Below are 13,842 nucleotides of genomic sequence, written 5' to 3'. Positions count from 1 at the left end.
GCCGCGCACATACTTGGCATAGCTGAGCGGGGTGAGAGGGCGCCCGCGCCGCGCGTGCGCAACCGCCCCGCCCCGCCCGCTGCGCGCGGGTCGCCCCGGGGGAGCCGCGGCGGGGTGAGGGGCGGGCCGTGCCCGCCGGAGGGGCCGGGAGTGCTGTACCGCCGGAGCCGCGCCAGGGCCCGGGAGTGCTGTACCGCCGGAGCCGCGCCAGGGCCCGGGCCGTGCCCGCCGGAGGGGCCGGGAGTGCTGTACCGCCGGAGCCGCGCCAGGGCCCGGGCCGTGCCCGCCGGAGGGGCCGGGAGTGCTGTACCGCCGGAGCCGCGCCAGGGCCCGGGCCGTGCCCGCCGGAGGGGCCAGGAGTGCTGTACCGCCGGAGCCGCGCCAGGGCCCGGGCCGTGCCCGCCGGAGGGGCCGGGAGTGCTGTACCGCCGGCCGCGGGCGCTGCGCGGGCACGGACTCCCCATCGGTACCCTGTTCCCCACGGCGGCCCCCAGTGTCATCATCTCCTTCGGCAGCCATGTGCGTACCGTTTCATGACAAAGACCAAAGGAGTCGCAGCATATTTTAAATTCTTCTTTTCCCTTGATGTTGCTTCCCCCCGCCCCCAAAGAAACAAATCTGTGGGCTGAAAACTTCTTTCTGCCCCCTGGGCTCAGGCTGTGCATGTGGCAGTTCTCGCTTCCCGGCAGGTTCTCCGCAGGTTCTGCGGGGCTGGTGTGTGGGGATGAGTTGGCCTAGTTGTTAGCAGCTGTTACTATCCCAGCCCAAATGCCACGCTGGTAGAAGACAAACAGCATTAGGACAGGGCAAATAATGTGCTAAGGTTGCTCAAGTGCGCAAAAATCTAGTTTTGGTGTACGTGCTGCTCAGCATTTGTTCCATTAGCAAGTGCACAGCCCTTCAAAACCGATCTTGGGAGATGAGACGGCATTTTTTACCAAGATAAAGTACTGAGGCAGTTTTGTTGGTTAAGTTGTACCTGGGTCTACATCTTCTACATTTAATTTCATTATAAATAGCTTCAGGACTATATTTTGCAGCTTTTTATGTGGCATAGCTTACAAACAATCTGCAGTACACCTGTCTTGTGGTGGGTGAGAGCAGAGGATCCACTGCCATCTCCTGCCCGTTGGCCGAAGGTTGGCTGTCACCTCGCTGTGGAAGGCAGCCAGGAGCAGCCAGGCATTCCATGCATTCTGCATGCCCAGCACTGCCTCAAATCCTGGCCCAAAGGAAGTGCTCATTTGGTTCTAGAGAAAGCAGCATGCCACATATGAACATCATAGATGTTCATAGATTTCCACTCTTACCAAATTTTGAGGAAAGTCTAACAATTTGCTCATCTGAAATGAAATCTTCCTGAAGAACAAAATTAGATTGAAATTTTGAATCTTTATATGTGAGGTATCAACAGTAGTACCCAGTAATACCTGTATTTCTACAATATAAAAAGAACTCATTACAGAGTAGTTGTGATTTCTCTTAACCTAAAATAAATCTCACAATAGTTATCATATGTGAGAGTGCAGCAACTTGAAATGCTATTTTGCCATGCTGTCTTTTGAAATCATTTGTATTCCTTTAAATACACATATTGTGAAATATCTGTGTATGGGTTTCAGAGCAAGATATAAAACCATTCCAGGATAGCTTTGGTTGGGAAAAATCCCAGAAGAGATGGTGGTGGTTTGGACAGTTCCAATACCTACTGCTGTGCAAATGAGCTGTGAGTCTCAAGGCCTCTGTCTCTGCGGCCTCAGATCCTGCTCCCTCTGACAGCTGCATTGCAGCACCCATGGAACTGCATCTTGGGCAAATTAGCATGCAAGAAATACATAAACTCAAAACTGTCAATGCTTTTCTGACAGCACGCTTGCTGTGCACAGTTAATGCATCTGTCTCCAGCAAATTCATTCACAATTACATTTTTCTTCATTACCCAAAGGCCCAGGTAACGGAAAAGCCCCGTGCCACCTCACCTGAATTGATCTCACCTGTTTAGGTGGTTTTCATTCCCAACAAAAATGATTTCCAGCTGGAATCAGTATGTGAAGCTAAGCCTTTTACTATACCTCCCAGAATTGATCTGTAAGGATACAGTCAAAGAAGAAAAGTATAAACAAATTTGATGGGGTTTTTTGTTGCTGTGCATGTCATAATTAGATGCCCAGAAAACATGTGGGAATTCTATCCTGGAGACACTGAAAACTTGTCTGGCCCTGGCCAAAGTCACCTGTGTGGCTCCTGCTCTCTGTTGGGGCTGACCAGACAAACTCCAGAGGTTCCATCCAACCTAAATTACTCTCCTAACCATAAAGTTTTCTTCTAGTGGAACTGCCATGCTCCCTAACTTAGACATGGCTTGGATAGAAGGAATGAAGTCCAGCCAAGCAGAACACCAGTGACAAAAATCCCCGTTAAAATTCTGCATGGCCACCACAGCTTGACTGCCGTGACCTTACTGATGCTATCGGGAGGTGAGCTGTGCCACCAGCCTGAAGCAAAGGGCATGCATGTGAAGTCTGGGAGAGGAAATCTGTCCCACTGAAAAACACCAAAAAGATGGAAAACAGCTAGCTACTGAATTCTGGGCTTTTTCTGCAAGAAACATTGTTGCAACCATCTCAAACTGAGCAAACCAGTTTACATTTACCTTGACTCTTACCTTCAGACCTTCACATTTTCCACATGTTCTCATAGGAAACTAGACTCCTTCTGTTTATGTGTGCTTTTGATTGTCTGAATTATTATACTATGGAATAATAACTTGCTGCACTTAAAGTAACTGTATGTAACTTTTAGCAAGTTCCTCTAATTTAGGAGGCATTTTTGAAAATGTTTGTTACTTGGATATTTCAGCAATTAAAACAATATTAGTAGAAAGTAAGTACTGGCTAGAGTAAGGACCAAATCCTGCAAAGAACTGGCATACTGGTATTTGGTGTGCAGTACTTACTGCCTTCTCCCATGAGTATTAGCTATGGAGACGAAAGAAAATTCAACACCATTGTGTTTTCCATGCTGCTTCACACAGTATTTCCTTCATGTACTGTATGGTTTTAAATGTTAGTTTAAGCACTTAGATTATTCCTCTATGCAATAGGCACACAGGAAATAGCTTGGTGAAAAGCTGCCAATAGTTGAGTCTATAAACACAGTTTGATCTGTATCTTAGAAAATTGTTTCCACTCCAAACTGTGGTTACAAAGCACTTTTTCTTGTTGGCAGCTGGATTTTTTTTAAATCCCTATGCATCCTGTATTTGCCCAACAGAGTTGGCATTGATCACACAAAAAAAGCCCCTGCAGATAAAGTAACATTAAGGCTCTGGCTGGAACTAACTTGAGCCAGTGGAGTAAGAGTCAAAGCTGAGCTTTTGTTTTCAGCTCAGCCTGTTTTGTTCAGGAGCTGCAAGGCACACAGTGCTGAATACAAGTCCTTTTACTTGGCCTTCAACAAAAAGTAAAGGCAGCTTTAAGAGGATGGGCCTAGAGCTTGCATTGACTTGAAGAGGCTTCTTAGGAGACTGGCAGATATTTAGGACCAGTTAAACAGTGTAACTTTCAACAAAGAGAAAACAGTATTCTTCTGACGGTACAAAGAGAAATGTTTTTTAAAGTTTTTTTCATTAACAGATTGAGATTTCACCAATTACTTAATTTTTGCCAAGTTGATAGTGTGAGAACTGTAAATAACTGAACAGGCAAGAAGTCCAACTTCAGTTGTAAAAAAAATGCATTGATCAGAAGGATATCCGTGGTGAAGATGCTGATGCATAGGTAGCAATGTTTGGGCACTGATACAGATGAATAATGAAATTATGCAGCTAAATATTTCCTAATAAAAGACTGAAAGATAACCTTTCCAGCCTTGCTGACAGCAAGATAAGCGTCAGAGATAAGCTCTGCCTCAGCAGATAGGTTGAAGAAGTTGTGCTTTCCTAAGCACACAGACTTTCATTTCTGTACGTGCTTGGGGACTAGTTTTGAACTGCTCTGGTCTGACTTCAGAAAATTCCATCTCTCATAGCATACAAGATCTCCTCAAAGGTATCTGAAATAATAGTTTCTTATTAATTTAGGAAGTACCTGTGGAAAGATGTACTTTATTTTCCTTCAGTGGGATTCTTTTGTTTGAGTAAAACTAAAAGTGTCTGGAAACATGAATGAGTCTCCTTTTCATTAAAGCTTAACAAATCAGTATCTTTCTTCTCTCAAGACCTGTCGCAGACAGAGGGATAAAGTGACAACTATATGACTAAAGTGGAGTTGATGACAGCTGGGAACTGGAAGCATTTGAATGCCCAATAAAATCTATGAGCACTCTTTTAATTGAAAGCGTCTGCCTTCCTGACATCAAAATGGACTGAAATAAGAGTCCCATGAAACTCTATCAGGCAGCTAATAGCTGTGTGTCTTATCTCCAGCCTGCCAAATGACTGATTTCTCTCAGATGCAGACACCACTACAGTCATCCATACTTTTGTTACCCCCCCACCCTATTTTGAACCAGCCAGCCAAGGCACCCCGGAGGCCCAGAATACAGCTGCTTTTCTTAGGAAGACAAACCAATGGGAGAATAAAACATTTGTATTCTAAACCTGAGGAGGCTGATAGACAACAGGCTGGACAAAGCTGAAGTGTTCATGACCAAAATAGGTCCACCGTCTGCTCCCTGGTCACTGGAAATATTTGCAGTTGGAGTTGCCCTTTTTAAAAGCAGATTTTAGAGACTCCAAGAGCAGTGAAGTGTTTGGTTCAAACCACTGGCTCCTTCTAGAGAGCATCCTTGCCAGACACCTTCTTCAACCAAAACTGCTTTAAGAGGCACTGCTGTTGAGATCTTACACCTGGTGCAGTGCACTTGCATTGCTGTTGCTTGGCCATGTCCAAAAAAACGTGGGTGCCTTCTCACCAGGAGGCAACAGACTTCTGAGAAGGCATTGCCATCATCAGTTCTTCTCTGACTCCAGTGGCGTGGGCCACCTGGATTCTGGCAATGTGACCTACAGCATCAGGATGGTTACCCTGCCTTTATGTGAAGTGCTGAGCCCACTGCTTCCAGGGGCATGGTATACCTGTCCTGTTAAACTGTAATTAAAATTAAACAGGAAAGGATTTTAATAGCCATATAAAGTAAACCTAGATTCAAATGAGCAATGTGATGGAAATTCTTCTGTTCATAGTTACCAGCTAACTTAAGCAGCAGGAATGTTCACAGCTCTGCCTTCTGTGCTTTGCTTAAGCAGAAATAAGACAGTAATTTATGCTCTTTTTAGCATCTTACACATTTTTTTTTAAGTTAATAATTGACTTTTTAGAGAATGCAAGTTAACATCTCTATGAGTGTCTCAAAACATGTCATTGAACTTCAGGGCTGTCATTACCACCTCTGCCTGCAATCTTACAACATCCCAGTGCTATGGTAGGATGTCAGTCTCACTGAAGATATGCTAAAAATACCAAAGTATTTTGGATATAAAGAAGCCAAAGCATTACCCATACAGTAAAAATAGCTGGTATCATGACCATCACCACAATTACCTTCTCCTAACATGGAAACAAAACCAGCAGACTGGTGGTGGGACTCAACCTTGCTTGAAGTGAAAGTAAACACCAGCAAACAGTGTAATATATTTGGTCAAAAGAAAAACAGCTTCAAACTTTTGCTCAAAACATCAGGAGATTCTCTGTGAGGGAAATGAAATCACTAAATAAGCATTTCTCTGTCTATTTTGTCCCATGTCTTTAGGCCAGGACCATATTTGTGGTCCTGCCATTTCTGCTCTGGGAGGACAGAGAAGAAGCAGAGCTCTGACCCATGTCCACCAGTGGTCCATCTTTCTCCTTGGCCTTGTGCCTTCACAAAGTCTCCACCACCATTCAGGCTCTCACAGAATTTGGATATTAATCCAAATTTAGATTAAATGTAAGGTTTGTGAATCGCATCCCCCACCTAGCTAGAGCTACAAGGCTTTTGAGCTGTGTCCTTTAGCAGCCCCTGTTAATATTGAACAGGAGCTCGTAATACCTGCAGCCCCTTAGCACGGCTGGCTCTGCCAGGCCACCCAACACAGTCCAGGGCATGTCACAGGGTGCATCTATCATTAATCACATTATGCACAGGGCCTTAAAACCTGCTGCATATGCAAAGTTTATTTATTAAAAATCCTGCAAAACTTACAACAACACTAAGAATATCTTGAATGATTTCCAATCACCTACTATCAGCCAACAAAATGCCAGATTGGGGGAACACAGTTAATGAACATCTTCTTAGGAACTTTGAGAAAGTGGATTCCCCTTTCTTCCACTTCTAGCATTAGAAATAGTGATTTTTCAAATCATCAACTTCCAAACTCTGAGTTTCACATGAGAGCAAAGTACAGAGGACTTCTAAATGTGGTATCGGGAAAAGCAATATATAGAAAGAGAAGTGGAAACATCCTTAAATTGAAAGACTGATCCTTTTTAAGAACTGTATATAGTGTGCTGTGCTCAAAGTACTTGACTTAAGATAATCATAAGGATGCCTTAAAGATGTGTTTTCATAATCTTAAATTTTAAGTTTCTGTAGGCAAAATCTGGCAATGACATTCACAAGCTGAAAAGACCTAGACTATTGTTCTCTTTTATGTAAGCGAAATAATTTTATTACTCAAAGAACTTTACATGTGTGTATATAAGATAATTTCATTATAGTTATCCTGTATATTACAAAGCCAAAATAAAAGGGGGAGGGGGGGCAGGGGGGAGCCAGAGAAACACAGCGTATCACCTCAGGCTGCTGGGAGATCCGTGGAGTTTCATATGCGAAATATTCTCTTTTTTCTTGCCACTGTGTGTGCATCAAACAGAGCAATCAGAGAAGTTAATGGTAAGGAACATGGAGGTTTCTTTGCATGTCTTGGAGTGCACCTATCAAGTAAAACTGCGTTTCATCAGAGAAAAAGGTTTTCCTGCTTTGGACAGCCAGCATGGAATACATGTTTTGACCTGATGAGCTTTCTTGACTTGTAAAGAGCAGTGCAGCAAGGAGATTAATACTTGAGCCAGCTGACTGCAGCAGGGAAAGTCCCTTATTTGCAAACTTGCCAGAGTTGCTGCCTACCATCTGCTGACAGCTTGCTCCCAGCACTCGCTCACTGCTGTGATAACAAGGAATGGCAGAAGCACAGCAGCTCATGGGAAGGTGCTACGGTCAAGCTTCTTTTAATTATTAATGTCCATCATAACATTCAGTCACTCCTGGGAGACAAAACAGAATCCAAGGAAATGGAGGTGAAAAATAGATTTAGAATCTCATTTGTGCTCCCTTAATCACACATGCCCTCCATTTGCTCATATTCAAATCTATCTGTGTTTAAATATCTCAAGTTATATGGTCCTGTTATTATTCCAACGACCTCACTGGTCATGTGGTTAGGAAGCATTTCCAAATATTAGTCAGCTGCTCTATCTCGTCGTGTCTCATATGATGTATTGGTGTAATGTCCTGCTGGTCTTTTGTGGCTGCTCAGACCATGGCACATGGTTCTAGGTCACACCTTTCCCTGCCCATGCTAGCAGACCACACCACTGGATGCAGAGGTGACACCAGGCACTGGCACAGGGACCACCAGCCAGTCCTGCATGGGTTCCTCTGAGCTTCCAGGAATATTACCTGCATAATAAAATATATATTCAAATGCAATTTAGTCTTTCAAGGAACTGAAAATCAGTTTACTTTTCACTTTGAAATATTGTCTCCATGGGAGTGGAAAGTCAGTGTGTCTCAGCTGATTTCAAGTATTTGGGAAAGGCTAGCAAAGGCTTCTGTGCTTTCTCGAGTGGGCACTCACAGTAAGGGCACTCTTCAGGTGAGATCTGTTAGAGGAGTGTGAGCTATTGAAAATATTCAAAATATTTACATTCTTTAGTGGATAGAAGCACTACTTTATCCTAATCTCTTCTCTGCTTGAGTTTCCAGTTATGCCACAGCATAATCTGTGTAATGTTCACAACAAAGAGTCACAGCATTTTAATACAACAAATTTCACATGGATATCACAATACTGGGGATTCTGAAAGACTAAGTATATCTAATAGATTACATCAATTTTTTAATGTATATTTCTCCTTATTTAACCTCTCAACTTTCCTCTTAGTGCTAAAATTTGTTTCCTAAATGCCATATTCTTCTCCAGAATAACAAGACTCACTGGTATGTAAAAAATAATTATTTAAAGTTAAGCTTCTGGGTTTTTTACGTTGAGCTGTGAGATCAAAAATGATGAATTTAAAAATATATCTATTTTTTGATAGGTTTAACTTTGTATGTTTCCAAACACCAGTTTCTGCTCTGAAACATCATGTCCAAGGTCATTTTCAGTGTTCTTCCACTTTTGTCTGGCAAATTCCCCTGTTGGCTATATATGAAAGAAACACATTTAAACCGGATATACTGAGTGTAAAAACAGAATTTGCATGGGAGGGACAAGGGCAGAGGGAAGTCTGAAACTAAAATTACTCCAAGTAGCTTATTCAAACTGTGTTTCCAAGGTGACAAAAAACCCTTTATTGCAGGGTTGCTCATTTATGTTGTACAGTTTCCAGGATTTTGATCTAATTTTTAGTACTGAAGAACTAAAATTACCCTACTCCTTCTCAAAATAAAACCCAACCAACCAAAACAAAACAGATTTTAACTGTGTAGTGCCTTCTATCTTCAAAACTGGCAACAAAAGAAAACCAGGTCAAATTGTAAAGCTGCCAATTTTAGCATCCCATTGGAAGATGTATCCCCAAATAACACATTCTAATCAAGCATGCGGTTCATCAGGTGTCACAGGCTAAGTTATGCACTGAAACCCCATTGCCAGTTTGCAGCCTTTCTGAGCTGGCACCTTGCACACGGCGTGTGACAGACAGGACCCCACCTGGGCAGCTACTGGTGGGGCAAAGCAGGCTGAGAAAGGAAAACCCGGGGGAAACATACCCTGAATGTGCTCCTTCAGATCTTCACACATGTATTTCAGGAAGAAAACCATCCCTAAGCAAACACCAAAGACTGCATCCTGCACAGTTCTATGAACAATCCCAAAACTGATAGATCAGTTCAGCAACACTGCTGAGGCAGTAAAGTAGATGTTTTGTTAACTACAGTATCAAGTCTCAGAGCTTTAACACCTAAATATCATCAACACCTCATCCCAGGATTCAAAGCCCTCTTTTGCACAGCATGTTGTCCTTCTTTATGGACAAAACCTGGGATGTTTCTTTTTCTTCCCCAGTCCTGCCCCTTCCTCTTACCAACATCTTGCTCTCATAGAAAACACTCCAAAATTTTACTTCAGTCATCTTCCCCCTCCACTTTGCCTGCTTCTGAAACACAAGAAATCAACTAATGCTCTAAGCTAGCATATTTTTCCTTTCTAAAGAACATATGGGCTCAATGAAGACCCTTAGGTATTTACCTGCTTTACCTGAAGAACCACAGAGAATGATGCCCCCCCCCCCCCCCCCCCCATAGTTTTACCTCCTGTCTTTCCCTATCACTTCCTTCCCCTCTCTTACTCTGTCACAGCTGAGCTTACTGCAGGGGTTTGGGACATTGGGACAAGTGCCATGACACAGCTCCATAGAAGATTCATTTCCTGAAGCAGACCTTCACCATCTCTATACCTCACATCCACTGCAACCCTCACACACCTCTTCCTTGGGCCTTGGGAGGGCTTTGCTCATAATGCTCCCAGGACCCTGAGCTTTGCCACTCACAGGGGCAGAGCCCTGTCTAGATAGGAAAATGGGTTTATCAGTCTTTTGTCTGTCAGATACTTAAAACAGTCTTAGCAGTCAGCAACCTTTGTACACAGGTTGATCATTCCAATGGAAACCTATTCCTCCAGGATTCAGTGTGCACAAGGAGGCAACACGCGAGCTGGTTCTGCTGACTGCCCCCACCTCCTCTGCCCACCCAGTGACAACCAGCTTGTGACTCACAAAGGCATCCTGGTCTCCAGTGGTGTTTCTGGTTCCACACACCATTTGAGAAGGACAACAGTTGTTAAGGAGGACTGCTTCCCAAGCAGGCATTTCCTTTGCTGCTGACAGGCATGAGCTCTGTTACTTCCCATGCTCAGGCTGCTGTTGCCTTAGAGACCAGAACCAACTAAAGAAGAATCTGCTCTTCCCAGGCATCAGGGTTTCCTACAAAACTGATTGATGCTCATCTTTCACCACTAAGAAGTTCTCACCTTGTAGCCACTGCAGACTACTGCCAGGCAAGACAGCCAGTATCAGAGTGAGCACCCATTGCTTGTGCAGAGGCAGAGGGGCAGGAACTGCAGGTGTGATGCTGGAGTGCTGCTCGTGCACTGTGGGAACCGAGACGGACACACAGGGAGCAGGACACCAGTGCCTGCTTTGCTCCATCAGCCTGACTGTCTTCCCAGGTAACAGGCAGGACACCAACTCCCCCTGCTTTGCTAATTTGGGGTACTTCCCAGAAACTCAAAGTCAAACTACTTGGCATTCACTGTGCCACATCTTGCCAGAATTTAGTGTGGAATGTTTAGGAATCCCAGTATGAAATGTTCCCAAAACATCAAAGAAACAGTGAATTATCTATTTTAATACATCTGATTCAGCAAACACTGTGGAGCCAAGTGTCTACCTCAAAGCACACTGCACGTGGTGTGAAAATGTGTGCTTTTCACTGTCTGAAAAACACATCCATCTCCCCTGCCTGTCCATACGAGATTACAGGGAGGGAAGTTCCCAAGGCTTTTAGCCCAGTCAGCAGGGGCAAGCCCTACCTTACTAATGCAGCTATGACACTGCAAATCTGTGCATCTCAGCCCCTGCCACACTGGCTTGTGCTCTCCCTGGCAGGTTTGTAAAGAAAATGTATATTTTTAAAATACATTCACAAGTGTTAACCCGAAGCAGAATTTTTCTTGCTTGTCAGCAAAGAACATCTGGAAATGATCAATCTCTCTCTCCACCTTGCCCAAATGTCTTCAGGGAGAAATGAATCTTTTAAGACATCTATATTAAAATGAAAAAATGCATTTGTGAGCTTGCAAAATGCAGTTAATTTTTCCTGAGAAGCAAGCACAGAAAGGTAAAGGAATCCATTCTTTCTAGGAGTAAAAAAGACACATACCCCTTTCCTTACTCTGCTGCAAGATGCACAACAAGGCTTCAGCCCCCATCAAGAAACAGAGGCTCAGTGCTGTTGTCCCAGCACTGTAAATTCACATGTGCAATTAGCTCATAAACAGTAGACTTTCCATTGCCTGTGGTGGGATTCATACATAGCTGAATTTCATCCACACGTGTAGATTCTTGCAGGAATGAATGCAGTGCCTATAAGGACAACTGTTACCATTCTGGGAACCCACAAACAATGATCAGTGCTGCAATTTACTCTCCTCCATCACCCTTTGTAATATAAGAGCCAATTATATTCACAAGAGTGAATCAATTAGTATGAAAGACACAATCTAAGATGAGGAAAAAGCCGACTTTAGAAGGCGATATTGGCGTGCTACCAAGAGCATAAACATTGAAGAGAGCTGTGTTTTCCCCAGCAGGGTGTGTTTTGGGGATGAAGACGTGTGTTGGAGGGGTTGGGGTGCAGGGCGAGCAGGGCCCTCACACGGGCAGGGTGTGCCTGCCCAAGTATTTTGGTTTGGAGCAGGAGGCAGCTTTTGAAGTGACTCTCCCTATCAGCCTGGCAGACTCCACTTTGGTTTCCAGAGTGCACCAGCTGGATTCCTTTCAGATGAAACTCAAATCAGAGGATGCGCTCTAGGAGTGCATTGAACGCACTTGGCCTGCTGCTGGGTGTTGCTCCTGTGGGAGCAGAACTGAGCTAGCCCACAGCATGGACTAGTTCACATTACAGGCACTCTCCTATTGTGCCAGATGACTTACTAATACAAATGTAACCAATGATTAAAGAGCATCCTTTAGCATGATATCAGAAACAGAACTGGTCACATAGAGCTTCCCCAAAACCCTGTAGCACTAACCAGGAGAATCAGTAAACCTTATTCTTACAAAAACAGAAGAGCTACTAATTTAGCAAACAAAAGCTATATGCACTACAATTGAGAAAAACAAACAAATGTTCAAATGGAACTGATTCCCCGAAATTGATTATTTCCCGAGCACCAAGGAAGCAAATTTCCCAGCTGCGACTATTTCAGGTTCTTTATGCTCAAGTGTGTATGCACAATCTAGGATATAAACACAGTTCTGTGGAGAATCTGGGAGAGTTTCATCGGAATTAGCACTGTTATTAAATGTGATCATTTTTCAGGTGAACGTCAGCAGAATGCTATTAAAATCTAAGGGATTTTTGCAGCATGAGAAGGAAAAGCAAAAATCAGGGTCTACAAAATATTCCCAATATAAACCAACTGATTATTTTAAGCCCCTTCATATTATTTACTTAACTCTGAATTTCAGAGCAATCCATGAAGACAGCTGTGTCACCCCCAGCATTACTGTCCTGCTGCAGCCAAAGCAGGCATCAGGTGAAGTTTCCACCTACCATGGGGCATATCCAGCCCTGGAAACATTTGCCCTATAAGCAAATCACATTAGGTATTTTCACAGTGAATAAGACCATTATCTTTCAGCTTCGTATGTTGCCAAAATCCTGTAAAAAATTAAATGAGGTCTTTTAATTAAAAGCCTAAACACATACAGTGGGTTGATTCCATCTCTAGGACCCCCATTGCTTCCCTTGAGTATAATGGTAGTTTCTTTTCATTCCTTTTGAATAGACTTGAGAAAAAAAAGTTGGTTTTAAGGACTAATTTAACTTCTGAGTGAACTGCAGCGCCTGACTGTTAAATGCTGTCCAGAGTTACCCCAGTACAGCAGCAGCACAATCCTCAGCGTAAGTCTGTTGCAACGAAACTTGGATGCAGTGCACGGTAGCAGGTTCTGAGACCAGATAAACTGGCTTCAGAAATTATGTCTTTTCCTGTAATTCTGTCATTTAGTCTAGAATTAGTTAATTTCTTAAAAATTACATTAAATGGGTTTTTTTTCTCCCTTGGCTATGCTACAACCAAAGAACCAAGGCAAATGCTAAGGTAAATCACATTTTATAACCCTGAATATGTCATCCTAAGCCACGTACCCCTGTGATTACACAGGAGTCCTTGCTCTGTGTGAACACAAAACTATGGACCATGGAGCTGCTAGAGAGTGTTATATGCTTCCCCAAAATGAAGGAAGTTAAACTCTCTTGTTTAACTGCATGCTTTTGCTGATTTCTACTGATTCACTAAAGCACCAAGCTGCCAGCACAGGCAGAAGGGCTGGTGGGGCTGGTTGCATCACTGCCTCCCCTTCCAGCGCTGTTTTAAAGCCAAGAAGTCTGACAGGAATGGCGTGGGCCTGGCTGGCCTGGGGCAGCCAATGGGCTGGGTCACCTTGGGAAGGCACATTCCAGCCTTATTTTTGTAACCTTCTATGAAAGAAGGTTAGAAGTCCACGGTATAATAAGAAAAATGCAACTTTTCAAAGCCAATTCTTCCTCACTTTCTTATTTTACAGAAATAAGTTTTTCTTCAGTATTCTTAAATTTAAACCAACTATACCTTTTTCAAGCACAAGATCACAAACCCCCCTTTTTGGGCTTTTCTAAATTAGAAACTTGGAAACTCAGTAATTAGTTTGTCTGAAATAGGCGTTTAGCATGACATTTAACCATTCATTATTTTCATATTGATTTTCACTGCTTTGTTGAAGACAAACACATTTGACTAAAATTGGGTGCCAAATAATTTTTTCATCATGATCCATCAATGGATGAATTCTTTTTTTAAAGAGAAATGATTAC

Source organism: Aphelocoma coerulescens, chromosome 8 (assembly GCF_041296385.1).
Source record: "Aphelocoma coerulescens isolate FSJ_1873_10779 chromosome 8, UR_Acoe_1.0, whole genome shotgun sequence".
Lineage (NCBI taxonomy): Eukaryota > Metazoa > Chordata > Aves > Passeriformes > Corvidae > Aphelocoma > Aphelocoma coerulescens.
Note: the sequence above shows the minus strand (reverse complement) of the source record.